The 27,389-nt window shown below is 37.5% G+C and overlaps 1 pseudogene; it reads right to left on the bottom strand.

Annotated features, from left to right (window-relative positions):
* Positions 1-23,387: 23,387 nt before the first annotated feature.
* Positions 23,388-25,356, bottom strand: LOC110295660 (monoacylglycerol lipase ABHD6-like; annotated as a pseudogene).
* Between the last annotated feature and the right edge of the window lie 2,033 nt (positions 25,357-27,389).

Raw genomic sequence — 27,389 nt, 5'->3', positions numbered from 1 at the left:
GGAAGCAGAAGCTGATGCAGAGGTCATGGAGGGATGTTCTTTACTGGCTTGCCTCCCCTGGCTTGCTCAGCCTGCTCTCTTATAGAAACCAAGACTGTCAGCCCCGAGATGGTCCCTTGATCACTAATTGAGAAAATGCCTTACAGTTGGATCTCATGGAGGCATTTCCTCAACTGAAGCTCCTTTCTCTATGATAACTCCAGCTGTGTCAAGTTGACACAAAACTAGCCAGTACACCTCCTTAGTCTCCTACCTCCAGTTGGTTGACTAGAAGTTAGGTTGAAGCATTCAAAATCACTAAATAAAGTAGGCTTTGAAAAAATAAATCTATGCCTATATTATTACAATTATCCATCCTGAGTTTGGACTGTACACTGACTTCAAAATACATGATATTGCTGTAAGTTTGTGCCACTTGAATGCAGTTTTCTTGTCCAGATCTTATGAGACTCTAGGCAGAATGTAGATTTTCTGTTCACATCCTAAAAGACTCGATAGATAACAGCTCCAGCTGCCTGGTTATTTGTATTCTCCTGCCTCTGTATCTTACAAGACATGTACTTTTTTTTCGCCTGAATTATGTTTTGAATAAAAGTTTTCTTAAACTTCCTTCTGGTCTCTCCTTAGATCTTTGTCTGGTAGAGTGTTGTTATGGAACAATCCTAACATGTGGCTACCTCTCCCAAGGACCAAGGCAACTTTCTTCATCTCAATTATGGTTAATATATAATGTATACATATACATACATATACTCTTATATGTATGTATACTCACATGTATACATACATATACATATACTCTTCCGATCTTCCTTTTGCTACAAGCTGAACACAGATTTGCAAAGACCGAGGGCATCTGGTTCCCACCTTGCATTGCAGAGAACAAAAATTATCTACGAATGACATTAGACTCATATCGGCAAGTGGTGAAATTTAGTTAAGCAACTTTATTGACTTGCTTCATGTTGCTACTCATGGAGAGACCACATCTTTGTCTTTTTGCCTTGCAAATTCTCTAAGAAATTACAGTTCTTTTAAGATGCTGTGAAAATTAAAATGTAAAGGCATTTCTTTTAGAACTACTTTTTATCCAATGATTCCTATGCAGAGATACACATTTGACAACCATAAATTTGTTTGAATTTTACACCTTAATCTTCCTTTTGTTTCAGACATCCATTCCAACTAATTACTTGTGAAAACTGAAAGACAATTGTTCTCCTCTCCCATAGCTATATATTTTAGAATTTAAATGCTTTCTGCTCAGCTCTCTTTTTTCTGAAAATTGTCATTCTTTCTTAATTTCACATTTAGAATTTAATTAACTATATATCAAGTCTGTATAATATCTTATAGTTCTTTATTTGGAGGGGTTTTTTGATTAAGAAGATCAAAAACAAAGGTCTGAAATATAAGGCTGGCAGTGAGCTGTGTGTTTTCCTGGTTCTTATAAGATAGAGAAGCCACACAAAAGTTTGAAAATGGAAAGTTTAATAGAAATATGTACACATAAATATATAACTGCAATATCTGAATGATCTAATGAGTAGTTAGTAAGAACTAAAAATGAAATGAAAGAGGAATGTATAAAATCAACAAATTTGAAGCTGAGTTGGAGTACCCAGGACAAAATACACATAAGCCACAAGAGGAGACCCAGGTCCTGATGCAGAGAACACATTCTTGGCTGCCAGGTGACAGAGGTCATATTGTGGTTCCACATATCCAAAACTTGACAGGCATCTACTATGGCAGTTCTGGATGCTACCACCAAAAGGTGTAGTCCAGATTTAGGGTGGGTCTTCTGACCTCAAATGATCAGAATTTACACTGCATTTTTCTTCCTCTTGTGATGCAATTAATTAAAAATCCCTAATAGGTGTGCCCATCTGCTTGGGTTTTCTTTTTGTTTTGAGAGAGAGAATTTATTTCATTCTTATCTTTAATTATTTAAGATACATTGGGCACCATAGCAGAACAACCACACAGAAAATAGATTCATAAACACAATCACATTATCACATACTCATGTTTACATGCTATTATTGAAGAAGATGAAATTGAATATTTTAGTTAATTCAAAATGTAATCAAGTTGACAAACAAAAATAGCTTTCATAGTATCTACCACATTGTCTTACCCACCATTTGATAGATTCTCAATACTACAGCATATGGCATTAAAATATCAAATGTCTCCAAAAATAAAATCGCAAGTCAGGATAATTTTATGGATGTTTCAAGAAAGTGTCTAATGAATGAATTATAACCTTTAATTTTTCCCCCAAAAGTAGAGAACATAACATTGGGCCAGTATCAATGTTATTATAAACAGAAAACAGAAGATAAGGAACCTGCCATCTAAGACACGAGCATACAGATTGATCACCCAGTACCAAATTGTCAACCCTGAAAGCACACATACAAGTAACACGGAGGAACACATTTTGTTTTATATATATTCAACTATACATTATATTCCAAAGTATGACCTTGCATGTTATTGTATGTATGCTTAGAGAAAGAGAGAGTACTATATATTGCATGCCATATAATATATTACATGCATATTCTCAAATCTAGTTAAAGATGAATATTGAACAGTGTTGTAGGTTGCAGTGATAGTAGACATAGTTTGTTTCAAATCTCCAGCAAAGGGGTCTTGTGCTTAACCTCACCATATCTTAGTGTTCCTTTGTCCTATGACTGTTCTAACTGGAAACTCTCCTCACGCCACATTATATATACTATTAACTGCAGCACACAATGCTCCATTTTTGCATGTGAAGCAATCACAACATGGATTGAGAATGTCAATACCTTGCCTTGAGTGACTAAGATTTCCTAACTTCTCAGAGATAGTGACTTTGTAAAATTTTTATTTGGCCCTTTATTTATTTTTGATTATGATATAGTTAGATTAGTCAACCCTTTCCTCTTTACCATATACCCATCGTATTTTCTTTCATTAATTGTTACATGCATATGTGTCTATGTAGGTACATATACATTATTATAAACAAACTGCTCAGCTCATACAATGTTAATTCTATGTATGTTTCCAGAGCCGGAAGAATGATATTAAATAACTAAATAGTGAGTTATTCTATAGGAAGACTGTTTCTTTTTTTTTTTTAATATTTTTTATTAGGTATTTTCCTCATTTACATTTCCAATGCTATCCCTAAAGTCCCTCATACCCTCCCCGCCACTCCCCAACCCACGCATTCCCACTTTTTGGCCCTGGCATTCCCCTGTACTGGGGCATATAAAGTTTGCAAGTCCAATGGGCCTCTCTTTCCAGTGATGGCCGACTAGGCCATCTTTTGATACACATGCAGTTAGAGACATGAGCTCAGGGGTACTGGTTAGTTCATAATGTTGTTCTACCTATAGGGTTGCAGATCCCTTTAGCTCCTTGGGTACTTTCTCTAGCTCCTCCATTGGGGGCCCTGTGATCCATCCAATAGCTGACTGTGAGCATTCACTTCTGTGTTTGCTAGGCCCCAGCATAGTCTCACAAGAGAGAGCTATATCAGGGTCCTTTCAGCAAAATCTTGCTAGTGTGTGCAATGGTGTCAGCGTTTGGAAGCTGATTATGATCCCTGGATATGTCAGTCTCTAGATGGTCCATCCTTTCATCACAGCTCCAAACTTTGTCTCTGTAACTCCTTCCATGGGAGTTTTGTTCCCAATTCTAAGAAGGGGCAAAGTGTCCACACTTTGGTCTTCGTTCTTTTTGAGTTTCATGCATTTAGCAAATTGTTTCTTATATCTTGGGTATCCTAAGTTTCTGGGCTAATATCCACTTATCAGTGAGTACATATTGTGTGGGATCCTTTGTGATTGGGTTACCTCACTCAGGATGATGCCCTCCAGGTCCATCCATTTGCCTAGGAATTTCATAAATTCATTCTTTTTAATAGCTGAGTAGTACTCCATTGTGTAAATGTACCACATTTTCTGTATCCACTCCTCTGTTGAGGGGCATCTGGGTTCTTTCCAGCTTCTGGCTATTATAAATAAGGCTGCTATGAACAAGGAAGACTGTTTCTTAAAATCTTAACATTTCTCAGTTGCCTATGGATTTTTGTGTAGAGGTGAGGCTTCATGACTTTGTCCCATTTAGTGTGCCTATTGATGTTCTTGTTCATCATGTGTTTAGGGCATGTTCCCCGTCAGAGAGCACATGCTGAGTATGAGTAACACCTGCATATCCTTCAGAACATAGCTTGTAATCGGAGGACTATTGTAAGAAACGGAAAGAGTGCTAACAAGAGTTCAGTGTAGGCCATTCCACATTCTCTCCTTGCCCTTATCCTACCTCATTGGAAGTTCTAACTAACCATTTCCTCCAGAGTTTGAGAGAGGTTTCAGGCCCAGACTGTTTTTCAGGACCTCAGCGAGTGAGATTTCCTAAATTATTCTTCTTTAAATGTATGTATTTACATTTGAAATGTTGCCCTCATTTCTGGTCCCCCTTCTTCACCCCACCCCATTTCCCTTATCCTTTGAAAGAGTCTGGTGGGGTGGGGTGGAGGTGTGGACATCCTAATGGAGATGGGGGGGTGTGAAGAGAAAGTATGGGTTATGGAACAGTTGGAGGATGAGCAAGGAGGGGAATAAATAGGGAGTGTTAAAAAACAGAAAAATAAATAAATTTTTAAAAAGTTGATTAAAATAAAAACTATTGTCACACTTATACAACAGAGAAATACACCCAGTTGAGTGTTTTAAAAACTCAAATGTTGTAGCATATTTTCTTTTATCAGCTGTTTTCAAACCTTGATCTTTAAAACTTTTGGGCAGTGGTTGTATGTAGTATCTTAAGTGAGAATGCTTTATGTGATTTGTGGGACATACAGAAGATATATGGGTCTTCTGATGAAATTCAATAATGTATTATTTTAATCCTTGACATTGCCTTTGTGTGAGTTTATATCAATAAATGCCACTGTTAGTTGAGATGCTTGGTTTTATATATACTTATAAAATTTTAATCACAATTCTTGATATGCCCCACCCCCTTGAGTGTGTGTGTGTGTGTGTGTGTGCGTGTGCACATGCTCGTGCTTTGGGAACAGACTAATCTACTTTTATTGCCAAAGGTTAATGATACTCTGGGATCAAATTTAATGTAAACACAACTATAATGAAAAGTAGAAGACAGTAGAATAAAATTAATGACAAGAACCTTCACCTCTTTGCAGATTTGCCTGGTTCATCATTCTAACCTAATACATGTTACTGGTTATGACCGTTAATATGATATATTGGCATCTGCCCACTGGCTATTATATTGAGAACAGAAACCTAATGTCACATGGCTTTAGATGTTTCTGTCTGAAGCTGATATGCTTCCAATGGACTTTCAGACAAGAAAACATAAAAGAAAATGATGAGTTTCAGTTTTATGGTATAATCCATGAGAATGTTCAAATGAAAAATGTCTCAACAGTAGAAACCAGTTCATTTTGTCTACATCAATAAAAGGTTCATATACCCCCAATATAAGAATTTTTCATGAATACACACACACACACACACAATCACAGTCATTGGAAATAAGTAACTTTTAAATTAGATTTGAGACATAATATGTTATAATTTTCAAATATGATTAAAGAAAAATAATTTGTCTTAAATGTAAACAATATTGTAAAAAGCAACAGTTGGAGTTTTCATATTTAATAAGGACCTACATTTATACCTAGGATTTGATACTATGCAATGTAAAAATAAGTCACCAAATTAATCAAACTGCTAAAGAATAACTTTTCTTCTTTCTTTATGGCTTGAAACTAAGAATATGTTATGGAGAAATAAAATGTTCAAGCTCTAAAAAAAATGTGGTAATTTGTGATTGGAATTTGACTTTGTAAGAAGTTTGAAAAGATTCTATTGGTTCTGGTGTGTATTGAAGAATATTTCAGGGATTTTGTTCATGTTTAAATAGAAACTCTCATACAAATAGATCCTCTAATGAAAAATGGGACATTGGTAAGTTTTACTGGAGATGTAAAATGCACTATCGATGGTTTTTTTTCCAATGCTAATAACCACTCACAGCATAATACAAATGCTCAAATACATATGACCCTAAAATTGAAATGTTCCTTTTGTCTTCTGCTTCTTGAACAGTTGATTATTTCCAGTAAGTGTCATTTTACAAAGAAATTTGATATATTCAGCAAATAATGAATGATACAGTGTCCACATGGCATGATCACCACATCTGTGTGATTTTTTATTACTGTTTATATCATCTACTAATGTAATACATCCATCATAACAAATGAAACATCTTATTATGATCACCAAAAGTCCATATTTTGCATTATGCTTCAATCTTGGTGTTGTAACTTCTACAGATTTGTACAAATCTGCAATGACACTGATTCAGCATTATATTTAAGAGAATAATTTTACTGCCCTAAGAACACTTTGTGATCTAGTATTGCTTCCTCTCTCCTTAACATTCGTACCTCCTAATCTTTGTAGCTTCTATAGTTTTTCTTTTTTTATGGCTTACAGTCAGAATTATATTTCGTGGACCCTGTAGTTCATAATGAATTCTTTCATGTACTATTATGCACTTTTGTTCCTCCTGTATCTTTGAAAGACTCAATATAGCAATGTATTTTTTCACTAAATATTATTATGTTATCTGGGTTTATAAAGTATATTAACTAAACACATCAACTAACCATGTCTGTGTTAATTCCAAAGGTTAGTAGCTATGAACAATGATAATATGGACTTTTATATGAATGTTTCTGTATTTACATAAGTTGCCAATCAAGTTATAACCGATATCTTGCACTATTGTCCAGCCAAGAATGTGGGTAAAACCATAAATACTAGGGTAGGTAATAGAACAAATTACTATTATTTTCTAAGTAGCAAATTATTATTATTTGCTAAGTGGATATAGTGTTGACTTATAATGAGTTATCCTTATACTCACAAAGCAATATGTCTCTCAAAAATCAGATGGTTCTATTTGCACTTCATAGTGATTAACAAGAGACTCACATATGTCAAGGTATAGAGAATAAAATACTATATAATGTTTAGTACTAAATGGAAAGTATATCCTGCCCCTCCTCCTTTCTAGGCATGGGGATCACCATGGAATGGGAACAAAAAGATTGTAAGGGCAATATTTGATGAACACAGGGAAACAGTACCTTTTGGGCAAAACAGGCAGAGACACATATGGACTCCAGTGATTGTTAAAGCATGCACCTATGGAAGCTAAGCCTAGACCAAATCCCAGAACAGAGAAGGGAACTGGGCACAAAGACCCATCTCTACATGAGGAGCTCTTTAGCATTTGACAGATGCTAGTAGAGAAAAAGAGTAAGTTTTCTTTTTCCTATCTTGTGTTTTCCTTTCTTTTCTTTCATTTACTTTTCTCTTTCTTCCTTTCCTTTCCTTTCCTTTCCTTTCCTTTCCTTTCCTTTCCTTTCCTTTCCTTTCCTTTCCTTTCCTTTCCTTTCCTTTCCTTTCCTTCCCTTCCCTTCCCTTCCCTTCCCTTCCCTTCCCTTTTCCCTTTTCCTTTTTCCTTTTTTCCTTTTTCCCTTTTCCCTTTTCCCTTTCTCCTTTTTCTCTTTTCCCTTTTTCCTTTCTTTTTCCTTTTTTTCTTTTTCCTTTCCTTTCCTTTCCTTTCCTTTCCTTTCCTTTCCTTTCCTTTCCTTTCCTTTCCTTTCCTTTCCTTTCCTTTCCTTTCCTTTCCTTCCCTTCCCTTCCCTTCCCTTCCCTTCCCTTCCCTTCCCTTCCCTTCCCTTCCCTTCCCTTTTCCTTTTCCCTTTCCCTTTTCCTTTTCCCTTTCCCTTTTCCCTTTCCCTTTTCCCTTTCCCTTTTCCTTTTTCCCTTTTCCCTTTCTTTTTCCTTTTTTTCTTTTTCCTTTCCTTTCCTCCCTCCCTCCTTTTTTCCTTCCTTTCTTTCTTCCTTCCTTCCTTCCTCCCTCCCTCCCTCCCTCCCTCCCTCCCTCTCTCTCTCTCTCTCTCCTCTCTCTCTCCTCTCTCTCCTCTCTCTCTCTCTCTCTCTCTCTCTCTCTCTCTCTCTCTCTCTCTCTCTCTCTCTCTCTCTCTTTCTTTTAGAAAGGGTTTCTCTGTGTAGCCCTGGCTAACTTAGAACTCACTGTGTAGGCCAAGCTAGCCTCAAACTGCCTGCTTCTGCTTCCTGAGGGCTGGGATTAAAGGTGCACACCACAACACCTGGTGAGAATCAGTTTTCTTTAAGGATAGCTTGATGTATTGATCATGCTCTAATGGAAGACCACAGGACCAACAGTATATGGACAATGCAAACTAAACTTGATGTAGCAGGGGAAGACATAAAGTTAGGTTGTTAGGGGAACAGGAATGGGTTTAGGAAAAGAAGGTAAAGGAGGTATTTATATGATCAAAACACACTATCTGAAACTCATAGGCTCCAGGGCTAAGGCTACCACAAATATTTCCTAATTAAATGGTGTAATGCATACTGTCCTCTAGTTCTATACAAATACAACTCTCAGACTTGATCAGAGTGTGTGTCTATGTGTGTGAGCACACAATAGATAGTAGATAGTGAATAACACAGAACCTGAAAAGTAGTAAAAACAGAGAATATGTGTGCTCTATGTTACTCCTTTCTACAATCTAGTGACAATCAATGATCAATGGGAGGAAATATTGTAAGAGCCAGAAGTTGTGAGGAACTTAGTGAGACAGAGTCTTCTGGACAAGAATAAATGACTGAACTCATGATGTCACAGCATTTGTGTTTGCCTGCACTTTGTGACCTATACAAGATCAAGTCAGTCAAGGTTCTATCATGAGATACAGAGGAGCATATATATGAATTACACACACACACACACACACACACACACGCACATTTATTTATGGTGTGTATGTGTGTATTATGTTGAAAGTTGATGACTTGTAGGACAGGATGAGTCTGTTTCTTTTAAATGTTTTGCTCTTGGTAGATAAGCCAATTATTGTTTCACTGGATGTCAAAGAGCACATATTAGGCTCAGTGGTTTATTAAAAAAAGAAGACAGTAGTCTGTACAGGTGAGAGTGAGGACCACAGAGGCAGACAGCTTCTGGGACAGGCGGGAGCCACAGAGCCACTGAGGCAGCACCCTTTTGGGGCCGCAGACATCCGGCACCCTCCCAGCCGGAGGACAGTGATCTGCCCTGCAGGGAGCGCCATCTTGGCTCCGGGACTCCGCCAAACTTAGTCTGTACAGATTAGAGTGAGGACTACAGAGGCAGACAGCTTCTGGGACAGGCGGGAGCCACAGAGCTGCTGAGGCAGCACCCTTTTGGGGCTGCAGACATCCGGCACCCTCCCAGCTGGAAGACAGTGGTCTGCCCTGCACAGGAGCCCTCTGCCTCAGGAGCAGGGAGCACATCTTGGATCCAGGACTCCACTGAACTTAGGAAGTTAGTCTGCACAGCTGAGAGAGTGCACCACAGAAGCCTACAGCTTCTGTGACCTGCCAAAGCAACACAGCATCTGGGAAAGGTCCTGTTTTCGGCCTTCTTCTTCGGCCAGGAGGAGGTCCAAACACCAGATATCTGTACAACTTCCATTTAAGAGAAAAGCTTGTCAGCAGGGAGTGCTCTAACCACTGAAACTCAGAGGAGAGAGCCTGTCTCCCAGGTCTGCTAACAGACGATACTCAGAATCACCAGAAGAACAACCTCTGAACAGAGACAACTATAACAACTCCAGAGATTACCAGATGGCAAGAGGTAAACGTAAGAATCCTACTAACAGAAACCAAGACCACTCACCAACATCAGGACCCAGCACTCCCACATCCCCCAGTCCAGGGCACCCCAACACACCTGAAAAGCTAGACCTGGATTTAAAAGCATATCTCATGATGATGGTAGAGGACATCAAGAAGGACTTTAAAGAACTACAGGAGAACATGGCTAAAGAGTTACAAGTCCTTAAAGAAAAACAGGAAAACACAACCAAACTGGTAGAAGTCCTTAAAGAGAAGCAGGAAAACACATCCAATCAGATGATGGAAATGAACAAAACCATACTAGACCTAAAAAGGGAAGTAGACACAATAAAGAAAACCCAAAATGAGGCAACACTAGAGAAGAAACCCTAGGAATGAAATCTGGAACCATAGATGCAAGCATCAGCAACAGAATACAAGAGATGGAAGAGAGAATCTCAGGTGCAGAAGATTCCATAGAGAACATCGGCACAACAATCAAGGAAAATGGAAAATGCAAAAAGATCCTAACTCAAAACATCCAGGAAATACAGGACACAATGAGAAGACCAAACCTACGGATAATAGGAGTGGATGAGAATGAAGATTTTCAACTCAAAGGACCAGCAAACATCTTCAACAAAATTATAGAAGAAAACTTCCCAAATCTAAAGAAAGAGATGCCCATGAACATACAAGAAGCCTACAGAACTCCAAATAGGCTGGACCAGAAAAGAAATTACTCCCGACACATAATAATCAGTACAACAAATGCACTACATAAAGATAGAATACTAAAAGCAGTAAGAGAAAAAGGCCAAGTAACATATAAAGGCAAGCCTATCAGAATTACACCAGATTTTTCACCAGAGACTATGAAAGCCAGAAGATCCTGGACAGATGTTATACAGACACTAAAAGATCACAAATTCCAGCCCAGGCTACTATACCCAGCCAAACTCTCAATTAACATAGATGGAGAAATCAAAGTATTCCACGACAAAACCAAATTCACACATTATCTCTCCACGAACCCAGCCCTTCAAAGGATAATAACAGAAAAAAACCAATACAAGGACGGGAACCACAACCTAGAAACAAGAAGGTAATCCCTCAACAAACCTAAAAGAAGACAGCCACAAGAACAGAATGCCAACTTTAACAACAAAAATAACAGGAAACAACAATTACTTTTCCTTAATATCTCTTAATATCAATGGACTCAACTCCCCGATAAAAAGACATAGACTAACAAACTGGCTACACAAACAAGACCCAACATTTTGCTGCTTGCAGGAAACTCATCTCAGAGAAAAAGATAGACACTACCTCAGAATGAAAGGCTGGAAAACAATTTTCCAAGCAAATGGTATGAAGAAACAAGCTGGAGTAGCCATTCTAATATCTGATAAGATTGACTTCCACCAAAGTCATCAAAAAAGACAGGGAGGGGCACTTCATACTCATCAAAGGTAAAATCCTCCAAGAGGAACTATCAATCCTGAATATCTATGCTCCAAATACAAAGGCAGCCTCATTCATTAAAGAAACTTTAGTAAATCTCAAAGCACACATTGCACCTCATACAATAATAGTGGGAGACTTCAACACACCACTTTCACCAATGGACAGATCATGGAAACAGAAACTAAACAGGGACACAGTGAAACTAACAGAAGTTATGGATCAAATGGATCTGGCAGATATCTTCAGAACATTTTACCCTAAAACAAAAGGATACACCTTCTTCTCAGCACCTCATGGTACCTTCTCCAAAATTGACCACATAATTGGGCACAAAACAGGACTCAACAGATACAAAAATATTGAAATTGTCCCATGCATCCTATCAGATCACCATGGACTAAGGCTGATCTTCAATAACAAAATAAATAATAGAAAGCCAACCTTCACGTGGAAACTGAACAACACTCTTCTAAATGATACCTTGGTCAAGGAAGGAATAAAGAAAGAAATCAAGGACTTTTTAGAGTTCAATGAAAATGAAGCCACAACATACCCAAACTTATGGGACGCAATGAAAGCATTTCTAAGAGGAAAACTCATAGCTCTGAGTGCCTCCAAAAAGAAACTAGAAAGAGCACACATTAGCAGCTTGACAACACACCTAAAAGCACTAGAACAAAAGGAAGCAAATTCACCCAAGAGGAGTAGACAGCAGGAAATAATCAAACTCAGGGGCGAAATCAATCAAGTGGAAACAAAAAGAACTATTCAAAGAATCAACCAATCAAGGAGCTGGTTCTTTGAGAAAATCAACAAGATAGATAAACCCTTAGCCAGACTCACTAGAGGGCACAGGGAAAGCATTCTAATTAACAAAATCAGAAATGAAAAAGGAGACATAACAACAGATCCTGAAGACATCCAAAACACCATCAGATCCTTCTACCAAAGGCTATACTCAACAAAACTGGAGAACCTGGATGAAATGGACAAGTTTCTAGACAGATACCAGGTACCAAAGTTGAACCAAGATCAGGTTAATGATCTAAACAGCCCTATATCCCCCAAAGAAATAGAAGCAGTCATTAATAGTCTCCCAACCAAAAAAAGCCCAGGACCAGACGGGTTTAGTGCAGAGTTCTATCAGACCTCCAAAGAAGATCTAATCCCAGTTCTTCACAAACTATTCCACAAAATAGAAACAGAAGGTACTCTACCCAACTCATTCTATGAAGCCACAATTACTCTGATACCTAAACCACAAAAAGACCCAACAAAGATAGAAAACTTCAGACCAATATCCCTTATGAATATTGATGCAAAAATACTCAATAAAGTTCTTGCTAACCGAATCCAAGAACACATTAAAACAATCATCCATCCTGACCAAGTAGGTTTCATCCCAGGGATGCAGGGATGGTTCAATATATGGAAATCCATCAACATAATCCAGTATATAAACAAACTCAAAGACAAAAACCACAGGGTCATCTCGTTAGATGCAGAAAAAGCATTTGACAAAATCCAACACCCATTCATGATAAAAGTCTTGGAAAGATCAGGAATTCAAGGCCCATACCTAAACATGATAAAAGCAATCTACAGCAAACAAGTAGCCAACATCAAAGTAAATGGTGAGAAGCTTGAAGCAATCCCTCTAAAATCAGGGACTAGACAAGGCTGTCCACTTTCTCCTTACCTATTCAACATAGTACTTGAAGTCCTAGCCAGAGCAATTCGACAACAAAAGGAGATCAAAGGGATACAAATTGGAAAAGATGAAGTCAAAATATCACTTTTTGCAGATGATATGATAGTATATATAAGTGACCCTAAAAATTCTACCAGAGAACTCCTAAACCTGATAAACAGCTTCGGTGAAGTAGCTGGATATAAAATTAACTCAAACAAATCAATGGCCTTTCTTTACACAAAGAATAAACAGGCTGAGAAAGAAATTAGGGAAACAACACCCTTCTCAATAGTCACAAAGAATATAAAATATCTTGGCGTGACTCTAACTAAGGAAGTGAAAGATCTGTATAATAAGAACTTCAAGTCTCTGAAGAAAGAAATTCTAGAAGATCTCAGAAGATGGAAAGATCTTCCATGCTCATGGATTGGCAGGATCAACATTTTAAAAATGGCTATCTTGCCAAAAGCAATCTACAGATTCAATGCAATCCCCATCAAAATTCCAACTCAATTCTTCAACGAATTAGAAAGTGCAATCTGCAAATTCATCTGGAATAACAAAAAACCTAGGATAGCAAAAACTCTTCTCAAGGATAAAAGAACCTCTGGTGGAATCACCATGCCAGACCTAAAGCTTTACTACAGAGCAATTGTGATAAAAACTGCGTGGTACTGGTATAGTGACAGACAAATAGACCAATGGAATAGAATTGAAGACCCAGAAATGAACCCACACACCTACGGTCACTTGATCTTCGACAAGGGAGCTAAAAACATCCAGTGGAAGAAAGACAGCATTTTCAACAAATGGTGCTGGCACAACTGGTTGTTAACATGTAGAAGAATGCGAATCGATCCATTCCTATCTCCTTGTACTAAGGTCAAGTCTAAGTGAATCAAGGAATTTCACATAAAACCAGAGACACTGAAACTTATAGAGGAGAAAGTGGGGAAAAGCCTTGAAGATATGGGCACAGGGGAAAAATTCTTGAATAGAACAGCAATGGCTTGTGCTGTAAGATCGAGAATTGACAAGTGGGACCTCATGAAACTACAAAGCTTCTGCAAGGCAAAAGACACCATCAATAAGACAAAAAAACCACCAACAGATTGGGAAAGGATCTTTACCTATCCTAAATCAGATAAGGGTCTAATATCCAATATAATATATATAAGGAACTCAAGAAGGTGGACTCCAGAAAGTCAAATAACCCCATTAAAAATGGGGCTCAGAATTGAACAAAGAATTCTCACCTGAAGAATACAAAATGGCAGAGAAGCACCTGAAAAAATGTTCAACATCCTTAATCATCAGGGAAATGCAAATCAAAACAACCCTGAGATTCCACCTCACACCAGTCAGAATGGCTAAGATCAAAAATTCAGGTGACAGCAGATGCTGGCAGGGATGTGGAGAAAGAGGAACACTCCTCCATTGTTGGTGGGATTGCAAATTTGTACAACCACTCTGGAAATCAGTCTGGCGGTTCCTCAGAAAATTGGACATAGTACTACCGGAGGATCCAGCAATACCTCTTCTGGGCATATATCCAGAAGATGTCCCAACCGGTAAGAAGGACACATGCTCCACTATGTTCATAGCAGCCCTATTTATAATAGCCAGAAGCTGGAAAGAACCCAGATGTCCCTCAACAGAGGAATGGATACAGAAATTATGGTACATTTACACAATGGAGTACTACTCAGCTATTAAAAAGAATGAATTTATGAAATTCCTAGCCAAATGGATGGACCTGGAGGGCATCATCTTGAGTGAGGTAACACAATCACAAAGGAACTCACACAATATGTATTCACTGATAAGCGGATATTAGCCCAAAACTTAGGATACCCAAGATATAAGATACAATTTGTTAAACGCATGAAACTCAAGAAGAATGAAGACCAAAATCTGGACACTGTGCCCCTTCTTAGAATTGGGAACAAAACACCCATGGAAGGAGTTACAGAGACAAAGTTTGGAGCTGTGATGAAAGGATGGACCATCTAGAGACTGCCGTATCCAGGGATCCATCCCATAATCAGCTTCTAAACGCTGACACCATTGCATACACTAGCAAGATTTTGCTGAAAGGACCCAAATATAGCTGTCTCTTGTGAGACTATGCAGGGGCCTAGCAAACACAGGAGTGGATGCTCACAGTCAGCTATTGGATGTATCACAGGGCTCCCAATGGAGAAGCTAGAGAAAGTACCCAAGGAGCTAAAGGGATCTGCAACCCTATAGTTGGAACAACATGATGAACTAACCAGTACCCCGGAGCTCTTGTCTCTAGCTGCATATGTATCGAAAGATGGCCTAGTTGGCCATCACTGGAAAGAGAGGCCCATTGGACTTGCAAACTTTATATGCCCCAATATAGAGGAATGCCAGGGCCAAAAGAATGGGAATGGGAGGGTAGGGAAGTGGGGGGCGGTATGGGGGACTTTTGGGATAGCATTGGAAATGTAATTGAGGAAAATATGTAATAAAAAAAAAAAAGAAGACAAAGATTTGGTAGAGACAAATGTAAGCATGGAACTGAGAGTAGGTAGAGTAAAGAATAGAAGTTAATATGAATAAAATATATTTTATAATTTTAATTATAAAATATACTTTATATACATTATAATTTTAATTATATATATATAATTTTAATTTTAATTAATAAAATATTTTACTAAAAGACCTGTGTATAACAGAATTAATATGTATTTGCATTTTTAATTGGTTTAGTAACATAAATTGAAAGGGTATGTGTAAACATATTCATTTTTAAGGTTAGTGCTCAAGGAAATAAATCATTCTTCCATACCTCATATTGACTAAACTCCTTTGCTAATATTATTTAATATTTCCATAGATCTGATTTTGATTTATCTATTATTTATCAATATCAACATTACCTTGACTATTGTCACTTAGTAGTAAGTTTAAATATTGTTTTTTTTTATTTCAATCCTTTAAATTTATTTTTCTGTTTAAGTACTGTGTTAATTATGGAAGGTGTTTTGTTTCTAAAAATATTGCTCTTGGAACATTTTTCCTCCTGAGTTGCTTCATCCAGCCTTGATATAAGGGTTTGTGGCTAGTCTGGGGTAATGACTGACTTGACATGTAAATAAAAGACTGGGCTTTTAATTTGCAAGAGGTGAGGTATCTAGAGAGATATTAGAATAGCAAGAGAAAGGTGTCTTGAGAAGGATATACAGAGAAATCAATCTAGAAAGCTGTCATGAGCAGAACATATGGCATCAGCTTGTAACCCATGATTTGATTTTAAGTAGTTTGTTTCACAGCTCCGATACACCCCTTCTCTCAGAACCCTTTTCCAAACTTAGGCTGGTCCTTGGCAGACTACCTTCTCTTCTCTGAGATTTAGGGTATCAGATTGAGGTCCTAGATACATTTGGATTTGAGTTTTGGAGAGAGGGATGGATGTGAATCTATTCAATTCTTCAAGCAGAACTCCAGGAAAGCATAACTTGCAGATTAGTCTCAAGAATATCATGGGATAACTCTAACTAAATAAGTGAAAGACTTGTATAACAACTTTAAGATATTGAAGAAAGAAATTAAAGCAAGTAAAAGAAGTTAGAAACGTTGTCCACAATTATGATAATCAACTTCTACTCCTAGATGAGGAGTTGTCACTACTCAATAGGAAGAGTTATTTTCCTATTGAAAATAGGCAATACACACTCCAGTGGATAGCTACAGATCAAGTATTTTGTCAGTACTAATTGGATTTGACATTTTAGAAAAAGACACAAACTTATGTGTGTATGGAATGAATAAAAAAATCAAGAGAGAGTTTGGGAAAGGGAATGAAAATGATGAATGAAATTGTCAGCAAATTAATAAAAACATTTTAAAGCATAATATTTATGTTAACAAATTGACCTGTATCATTTGCTAAAGATAGTTTACTTCTTTGTTGTAGTGTGTATTTTTGCCTTGCTTTTCCAAATCAGAAGTCCACAGGCTTATGAAATTATGTCTGGGTCTTCAACTCTGTTCTGTGGATCAATGTTTTTTTTTTTTCTTTTATGCCAATGTCATGCTGTTTTTATTATGATAGATCATTAATACAAGTATAAATCTAAGACAGTTATACCTCTAATCTTTAATTTTTTAAAATTGCTTTGGTTATTCTAATTTTTTATAGTTCCATATAAAATTTAAGGTTATGTTTTCAATTTCTGTGAAGAGTTGTGTTAGAATTTTGACGGTCATGTTTGTTTTTAATTTTTGAGATTATAATGTATTTACATTTTGTCTTTTCTCTCCCTTACTGTAAGCCCACATATATCTCTTATTGTTCTTCTACAAGCTCAGGGCCTCTTTTTTATTAATTGTTATTACTTTGATATGTATATATGTATGTCTATATGTATGTGTAAAAATATATGTGTAATATTTATGTATATATATTCATAAATACAATGTGTACAATCTGTATAAGGATACATGAATTCGGGTTTTCAAGGCTGACAATTTAGTATTGGAGAGACATTTCTGAATGCTCTTCCCTGGGGAATTTTTCCCACTCAGCAGTTCTTAATTGCCTGTACTTCTTTATGTAGAACTGAGATCTCATTAAATATACACTGTCCATTTTAGCATGTCTATTAATGTTTTCTGCACTTTCTTTGGTGTCTTCTGAACAAAAGGTATAGGAATAGTATTATTTATTTATCAGTTAGGACTTGGTTGCACCACCGAATTTGATTTTTTAAAAATGTTTTCTAGCTTCTGAAAAGAGAAGTTTCCTTGCTGAGGGGTGATAACTCTACTTAACTAAGGGTTTAAGGACTGATACTTAGAATATAGTCTGGAATTATGCTAGCTTAAAAAAGTGATGGTTATAGGTTCTTCTCTATGATCCATTACTTCACTCTCCCTCAGTAGTTGGTAAGTCTGTTTTTCAGGGTTCTTGAGAGGAACAGAACTGGTAGAATGTTTTATATACAGAAAGTGATCATTAACAGGTAGTAGTCTAGTTAACCTAATAGACAGTTATTGCTGCCTATGAATGCAAAAATCTAAGAATCCAGTAGTTGTTGAGCCTGGATGTCTCAGCTGACCTTAAGTATATGCTGAATCTGGAAGAAGGCTGTAATGCCTGCAGACTTGTTATTGAGAAAGAGGGGGCAAGAAGAAAGAGCAAGATCTTTCTTCTTTCATGTTCTTTATATAGGCTGCCAACAGAAGCTTTGACACAGGTTTAGGGTAGATTTTCCTACCTTAAAATATTCAGGTTAAAAGTAGGGCTTCCTGTTTCAAATGATTTTGAATTTTGAAGTAAGAAAAATTTCTCACGGATGTAGATTTTTCTAATTCTGGATATAATCAAATTGACAAGCAAGATTATCCATCAAAGCTAAGCTTCCAATGTCATCCATAATTTCTATCGAGTTGAGTGGGCCTTAATTCCAATTACATCACTGTAGTTCATTGTTGTGACATGTGTAGTAGTATCATAGCTTTAGGATGCTTGTGAGCTATAGATGTCATAGCTCTGTAGGGCTGTCAATTGCTTCCTGTCCTGTTTTTAATTTCAAATTTTACTTACTAATTAAGGAAGACTGTGTTTGATTCTGTATATAAATTCTGCATTGTGCAAGTTGTTATGGCACTTACTTGGACCATTTTTCACTGAACAAAATATTTTATCATATAAATATGACAACTTGAATTCTTTCCCTGAAACACATGATGTAGGAGAGTATCAATTCCTCTAAGTTATCCTTTAGTTGCTATAAGAACAGTGAGCTACATTGACACCTACACTCACATTAGGACATACATACATATATGCTCAAACATGCACACACATACAATTATACAGTGCACTGATAATAAAATACAACTTTAAAAATTCATATTTCTTATAGATGCTTTGTGATTTTCATCACTTTGTTGCCTTCTACTAAGACATATTATTTCTTCCTTTTAAAACAATAATTTTTAGTTTCATTTATTTTACCTTATATTTATGAATGTTGTACCTGCATGGATGTATACCTAACATGTGCTTTCCAGCTGTTTTTCTTGGACCTGATGCTATAGATTGTTGTGAGGTACAATGTAGGGACTGGGAATCTAACCAGGGTCTTCTGCAAGAAGAGGAAGTGTTCTTAACCAGACGACTTCCTTCTAGAGACACAACTCCCTCACACACATAAATCTTCACTGTTTTGTTTTTTGTGGGTTTTTTGTTTGTTTGTTTGGTTGGTTGTTTTTTTTTTATTTTTTTGGTTTAACTTTTATTTCAGCATCTTAAAATTATAATATACTAAAATGGGTGATGAGAGGAAATAACGTTAATGAGAGCTGAATAGTTACAACTTTCTAAACAGCTTCGTTTCATCATAAAAACTGAATTCAGTACCTTTGCCATAATTATGAGGATATGTTCTATGTAGAACATTCCTCAGAGAGAATTTGTGTTGAAGGAGTAGACTCTTTGTGCCACCAACAACTGCTAAACCAAAGGTAGATACAATATGTGATAATGACAGATCTCCTTACTCTGGTGTTTTGCTCTGGAATAATTGTGCAGGAAAATTGTCATTAAATAATTTCATGTAGTGTTGATTGAGTCAAGGAAGAGTGTTGTTTTAATACTGAATTGTTTTTTATTTCTTTAAGGTTTGTCTAAACACTGAAAAATACAATAAAATGGAATGAATAAACTTAGAATATAGAAGTTGCTTCTTTTTCGCTCCATAGAATTTTGCTTGAATAACATAGCTATGGGTATGCTTACAATATATCATTGAGCCAAAGAATAACATAAAGAAAACATAAAATCATAGTTACTTTCTGCGAGTTTTAAGGGCAATGTTGTCTTTGGATAGGTCCTTGAAATGGATTAACTATGGAATTTGGAGTTACATAGAAACAATGTTAATTAAATTGCTATTTGGCATTAAAGAAAATATTTTAGCTCACAAAATTAGGAAGTTTAAGGGAATGAATTATTTTAACATAAGGCATGTCTTGGTCCAACATTTTCCATGACAGAATAATCATACTTGATGCACTTGTTTTCCCCATCACTTTCCTCTGCCTTCTTTCATTGCATTTTTATGTTCATACGAAACCTTGACATGAATATTTCATAAGGTCATCTAGAGTCCCATGAATATATTCTACTAGATAACTATCACTACCTACAAAATACTTCTTTCTTAATAATTCGAATGAATGATCAAAATTAACTCTTACTGAGAAAATTTTGGCTTTGTGTCCTTCATTGCCTTTCAAGTCTAGTCAAGAGATTAGAAGGATTTATAAGCTTCTGTTATAAGTTCTGTCCTTCTATGGGAAAGTGGCTGTGTGCTACAAGTATAACCTTCTGCCTCAGCCAAATGAAATGCGAATGAAGAAGGCAATTTCCCTTCAAACAGGGGCATATATTTTATCACACACAGAAACACTAGTTACTAAAATCAAGTAGAATAAAGTAAAAAATTACAAAAAGGGGAAATAAACAAATAAACAAAATAGTATGATAAATAAATGCAGAAACTTAAATTTACCTTTCTAGTTCAGATTTGGATGACATGACTAAAATTAAAGTAATTGACAAAGAGTTTGAGCTCTTGCATCATCTACTGGAATGACTCATAGATGCTAGATAGCATGTTTTCCCTTAAGTTAAGCTTTAAGGTTTTTGAGTTGTTTTTTTTTTTTTTTAATTTAATGAGTTAGTTTGTGTCTGCATGTTCATGTGTATGCAGATACACATAAGAGCTGTAGAGGCTGGAAGTCAACCTCAGATGTGAGTCTTTCATTGCTACCTATCTGTTTTTAAACTAGGTTGGCTTGCCAGTGAGCCCCTGGGGTCAGTGTTTTTCTCCCAGACACTGCACTGTCAGATGGGCCCCACCATCCTTGGCTTTTCATGTGGATACTACAGATTATACTTTCACCTTCAAGCTTGTGAAGCAAGGACTATAACAACTATACAATCTATCCTGCCTCTGAATTCAAACACAAACATAGGCTCTTAAATATACACTTATATACACATAAACACACATAGGAAAAGATGTGTAAAAGTTGATATGAATTAGAGACAGGGAAGGAGGAATGGGATGGGGAATTTTTGGAGAGTGAACCAGGAGGGGGATAACAACGGGATTTTTAAAAAATATTAAAGAATAATAAGAAAAATTGATGTTAATTTCTAAAGAACATATAGGCCTACTTCATATGAACATGTTACATATATTGAAAGTCAAGGTGAGCGAGTCTTCTTAATGCCAAGGAACTGCAACTGCGAGTTTGACCTTTAATCACATCCCAGGGAGAAAGAAATATGATCGCAAAAATTTTGATGTATATGTCATGTGTCCAATGTGTATGCACATGTGGAGGGGTGTATACACAGCCATGCATGTTCTAGGAGACCAGAGAAGGATGATGCTAGTGTCCTGCATTGTCACTTACCTTATTCCTGTGAGACTAGGTCTCTCACTGAACCTGGAGCTAAGATAGTGACAAATATGTATCAGGAAATCTTGGTTCTTTTTTTTTTTTTCATTTTTTTATTAGGTATTTAGCTCATTTACATTTCCAATGCTATACCAAAAGTCCCCCATACCCACCCCCACTCCCCTACCCACCCACTCCCCCTTGTTGCCATGGAGCTTGAATTATGAATGCATGAGGTGACACTTAGCTCTTTTAGAAAAGGTAAGTGGAGGCTTGGGGTAATGGCTTAGTTGTTAAGAGTATTGGCTGCTCTTCCAGAGGTTCTGAGTTCAATTCCCAAAATCACATGGTGGCTCACAAACCTCCGAAATGTGATCTGATGTCCACTTCTGGCATGTAAGTGTACATGCAGATCTAGCACTCATATAAAATAAATAAATAAATCTTTTGAAAAATATGAATGTAGCAGATTTGAATTCAAGACATTATGTTTGCACCATCACTTTAGACCAGTATCATTTTGTCTTTCAGTTAATATTTTCTGGCATCTTAAAATGTATGTACTTACCATATTAAATACTACTTTTCTTTGTTGTAACCATTACAGATAACAATTCTTTGAAATCATTTATAAATACCATCAATGTTACATTCATTGGCTGTTCCCTTAAAAACACGTCTGTTACCATATTTCTGGGTTCTAGAATAAGGGAGTTTTAATGACTTCTTCTTTTGTATTATGTTTTGAATAAGATTTTTCCAAGGAACAAACTTACTTTCAGGACAACTTAAAGGGTCATTCATTTTAAATCCCCTTGAGCAATTCTCAAGTCTCACCTTTTAAACCTATAACAAGCCATAAATGGAAGCTGTCATCATAGACCTCGGTGTAGTGACAGTACTCTTGGTTTTCATATGTCAACTAAAAAAACCAAGAAGCATGAGCCCTTCTTTCTTCCTTCCTTTTTCATTCCATCTTTCTTCTTACTTCTTCCTTCATTTGTTTTTTAGTATTCAGGTGATCTATTTATAGTTGAAAATCAAGTGTTACTTAGACATCATAAGTGAACAAACCTTTTGTTTTGCTATAGTTTAATTTTATTATGTCAAATTTCTTCATAGTAAATCAATCAAACTTTTTTATTCTAGAACATTATTGCTTTATTAGTCCTATTTCTAAAGTTGTAAATCATTCCTAGGGAACCTTCCCAGTCAGGTGTTCTTCTGTGGTTGGTCACATGCATCTGATCTGTGGGTGCCCAATCTCATCAGTCTGTATGTTCTCCTGCTTGGTCAATTCTTAGGGCTGACTGAGGTGGAGCAATGCCCTACTCCCATCCCCCATGTAGATTTCTATAGATTTCAGTCGGTAGCTCAGGCTGACCTTGAACTCACTCTGTACCTGTCTGGCAGGCCTTGACCTTGGATCCTTCTGCCTCAGCCTCCTGTGTGTATCAGGCCTCAAGGCAGAAACCTCTTCCACAGTTCTCTGTCTCTTCCCTGGTCTTGCGGTTACTGGACAGCTGCTTTCACACATGGCCTATATGTAAAACTTGAATTAGCTCTAAACAAGAGTTTTCAGTAAATGACTAAAGCTCCTGTAGAAGAAGCCACTGACCATGCAGAGGATACATCGGAAGCAACAACAACAACAACAAAAATAGATGATATTTAATGTATCTTATGTCTTAAAGAATGTCTTAAAGAAAGTGTCCATGGTACTCATGGTCCAGGGTGGCTGCTTAGCATTGGCTTCTCAGTGACATGAACTTGAAGACTTCAGGTAGGCTTCATGGCTAGATATTTTTTTGTTTATTTGTTTGTTTGTTCCATTTAGGTTTCTATTTTGAAAAAAGGATCCTGGAGAGTTTCTTGTGGCCCCTGATGCTCTGTGGAACCAAGGATACTGGAATAGGCAACTGGCTTCCTCAGGGCTGTTGGTGCTCAGACAGCATTTGGGGCAGGATCCCTGAGAGTGGTTACTGTGACAGGTTTTGGGGATGGGAGCAGATGCTGTGTGCACAATGCAGGCTGCAGCAACAGCCTCAGTTCAGCTTCTTGTTTTCTGTGTTATGCACAGAAGCTAAAAAGTCGACAATGAGCTTGGCTGTCTTCCTCGGTCTCTCCATCACTACTGAATGGCCACGGTTTTCCAGAACCTCTACCTGGGAGTTAGTGATTGACTTGGCTAATATGTCTGCCCCGGACACATCAAGCACCTGGTCTTGTTTCCCCCAAATGATCTATGTCGGGACCTTGATCTTGTCCATATTCTCATGCAGAGAGTATCTGGATTTCTTGTTGACGATCTCCAAAAACAATTTCTGGTAGAAGCTGTTATGAGGGATGTGAACATCGACAAGACCTTGAAGGATCTGCTGGGGCACCTTGAAGCTGACATAGGAGCAGAGCTTCAGCATCTCACTCATCTCTTCCGGGGTGGATGGGATCAAGGGAATCTTCTGAATGGCAGCTGACTCCTCCAGCTCTTTGAGCCGCTGTACAAAAGGACTGTCAGTTAAATACTACAGGCCTTCTCTAGGGGCTGCTCCTTCAGTCCTCAAACTTTATTGTTAAAGGAGCAACCGATTTCAGAGGCGGTGCAGCAGGACACACGAGAGACAGACTGCAGACATCAGATGGGTAGTAAGCAGCATATACTCCAGGCACGTGGCCACCCATGGAGGTGCCTATAAGGTGAAATGGCTTTTTGTTCAGCTTAAGGCATTCTACAAACTTCACGTCCAGGCATGTCCACACAGACCAAGTGCAGGTTCTTTGGAAGGAACTGAAAACCCAGACCCTTACAGTCAATATGTGATCTACCTCAAACTCTTAATTAAGCAGAAGTCATCCTTTTAAAATTATCAATGATAAAGCATAAACCGTTTCGTGATTTAACAACATTTATACTTATCTTTTCTTTAAATTTTGCTCTCTCAACTTTCTGTGCATGACTGATTTGAATTTCTGAATCATAGCTAAATACTCAGTTTGAAACGGGTGCAATTTTCACTGTCAAGCCTTATGAGGGGTAATATTGCTCCAAAGACAGAAGCCTGGCTCTCTTCGGTCAACCAATACCTGTCAAAACCAAATCATTTTCAGCCACTAACTATAGACTTTGAATCTAGCTACATGGACACATGAAATAATTATCTGGGACTTCTGCTGCTTCTCACAAGTAATAGAGGTTAGGGACTTACAAACTATAAAGCAGATAGAAATAGTATAGTACCAAACAGTTGAGATGTAACAATTGTTTTTATTCTGCTAATTCTTTACACAGGAGTTGAAGAATGAGCCTTTGAATCTACAATGTAGTTCTGTAATCTACCTCTGTTTTTATTTTTTGTTGCTGCAAGTTAATACATGTCAACTTCATAACATGTGCTTTGTGCCAGGCAGTGGTGAGCACACATTTAATCCCAGCACTTGGGAGGCATAGGCAAGAAGATTTCTGAGTTCAAGGCCAGTCTGGTCTACAGAGTGAATTCCAGGATAGCTAGGACTACACAGAGAAACCCTGTCTCGAAAAAAACAATATCTATCTATCTATCTATATATGTATATGCTTTGTATTGGGATGGTTTCTATTTTCTTCTGTGTGGAGTCATGGGATAGAGCTTTGTTTTTATTTGAAAGATCATGATGCTAGTTGCTTTGTATCACTAATTTCTATAATTAACAAAATGCTGTTGGAGAGACTGGAATAGAGGAGTGATCTTATTCTATATTTGCCATCATTTTTATATACTTTTTTATGAGAATGAACAATGCTTTGTTCAAGGAAGTTTGTCACTGTGGGTGGGTTTTGATGTTTTAAAAGAACACAACAGGAGCAGTGTTTCTTTTTTTCTACCAGTTGGCAGGGGATTAATATGCAAAGCTCTTAGCAGCTGCTAAAATGTATGCCTGCTTAGTTTTTTTGCCATGATGATCATTGCTTATACCTCTAGAATGTGTAAGCAAGCCACTGATTAAATACCTTCTTTTACAAGTTGCCTTGGTCATGGTGTCTCTTCACAGCAATAGACTAAGACAAAGAATTTTGACCAGGCTCACCTCCTTTCCTAACTCATCCCATAGTCACCTCCTTCCACACCAACTCAACTTGTGTTTTCTTTCATCTTAGTCTCTTGTATTCTTTATGCCTCCTCTTCCAGTGAAATATCTGAACATTTGGCGGAAGAGTTGTGATACAGATATCTCATTTTCAACCAAACATTTAGTAGTTTCTTATTCTTTTTCACATCAATCATTTGGAGGTATCAGTGGTAATCTCCATCTACTGCAAAAGGAAGCATTCCTGGTGAAGTTTGATATATATATATATGTGTGTGTGTGTGTGTGTGTGTGTGTATGTGTGTGGTGTACATATACAGATGTTTATACACACATCTATACGTATACATATATGTATATTAGTGTTAATACTTGTATATCAATACATATGCACATATATGTATATATGTACATATATACATATAGATATTTGTGTGTATGTATACACAAAAACTCATATAAACGCACACAGGCATATATGATTAGAAGTCCATTTAATATTCTGTCTCATTAGCAGAATTATAATATTGAGTTTTCTGCTAGTGCCTATGATAACTGATCTGGTGACAGGTGCTTTGTCCCATTAATCTTACTGAGTATGACTGTTAATCTGTGTTTTTCCTAGTAGTAACAAAACTCTCCTACATACGTTTAAGGCTATATATTCCAATTATGTCCATTTTCCTATTTAACCTTCAGTCCCTGTACATTCAGCCATCATTTCCATAGTTTTATCTGTGATAAAGTCCCGAGTCTTTGAAACTGGATATTTATATACCTCTTGAAGTGACTGTACTGGCTATTTTTGTGTCAACTTGACACAGCTGGAGTTATCACAGAGAAAGGAGCTTCAGTTGAGGAAATGCCTCCATGAGATCCAACTGTAAGGCATTTCCTTAATTAGTGATCAAGGGGGAAAGGCCCCTTGTGGGTGGGACCATCCCTGGACTGGTAGTCTTGGGTTCTATAAGAGAGTAGGCTGAGCAAGCCAGAGGAGGCAAGCCAGTAAAGAAAATCCCTCCATGGCCTCTGCATCAGCTCCTGCTCCCTGACCTGTTTGAGTTCCAGTCCTGACTTCCTTTGGTGATGAACAGCAGCATGGAAGTGTAAGCTGAATAAACCCTTTCCTCCCCAACTTGCTTCTTGGTCATGATGTTTGTGCAGGAATAGAAACCCTGACTAAAACAAATTGGTACCAGCAGAGTGGGGTATTCCTGTGACAACCTGACCATGTTTTGGGGAGGACTGTGGAAGGACTTTGGAACTTTGGGCTTGAAGATCCATTCGTTGTTAAGAGCTCTGTCAGATGTTGTGTAGGAGCTTGGAAGATAATGCTGAGAACAGTGCAGAAGATGGAGGCCTGGTTTGTGAAATTTCAGAGGGAAAATTAAAGACTCTCTTCAGGGCCATTGCTGTTTTTATTGTGAAGTTTTTGTAGTTCTGGTTAGCTGGGGCTGAAGAATCAGCTGTGATTAACAAGATACCAGAACTACTAAAGCAAAAACTTTGCATTACTGGGACTATTGATGCTGGTTAGCTGGAGCTAAGAAATTAGCGGTGATTAAGAAGAGACCAGCATCGTTGAGGTGACATCTTCTGGGAAGTGTTTTCTGAAAGCACAAAGAGGTTGTGTTCCAGAGATAGGCAAGTTTGTACTCCTTCTGCAGTGGGACTTGGTAATGTGTAAGGGTCACCCAGGTGGTACTGGTTTTGAAGGCATGAAGGGGTCACACAGCAGTTCAGGCTCGGCACTGTGAGAGGCCATGGAAGGCCATTGGTGAAGGTGCAGCCCCAGTTGTAATTGAAGGCCCAGGACTGAAGGGGTCACGCAGTGTTTTGGAGATGCCAGTACCACGAGATGACCACCAAGAGCAGCAGCAGCAGTGGAGTACAGGCATCTGGAGCCCAGAGGACGACATGTGTGCTACAAAGGGCATGGCTGGAGAAGTGACCCAAGCCCTTGGAGGAGCCCAGAAGATCAT

This window comes from Mus caroli, unplaced genomic scaffold (genome assembly GCF_978045245.1).
Source record: "Mus caroli unplaced genomic scaffold, Mus_caroli_1 scaffold_1, whole genome shotgun sequence".
Taxonomy (NCBI): Eukaryota; Metazoa; Chordata; class Mammalia; order Rodentia; family Muridae; genus Mus; species Mus caroli.
This window is presented reverse-complemented; position numbering and strand designations above follow the sequence as displayed.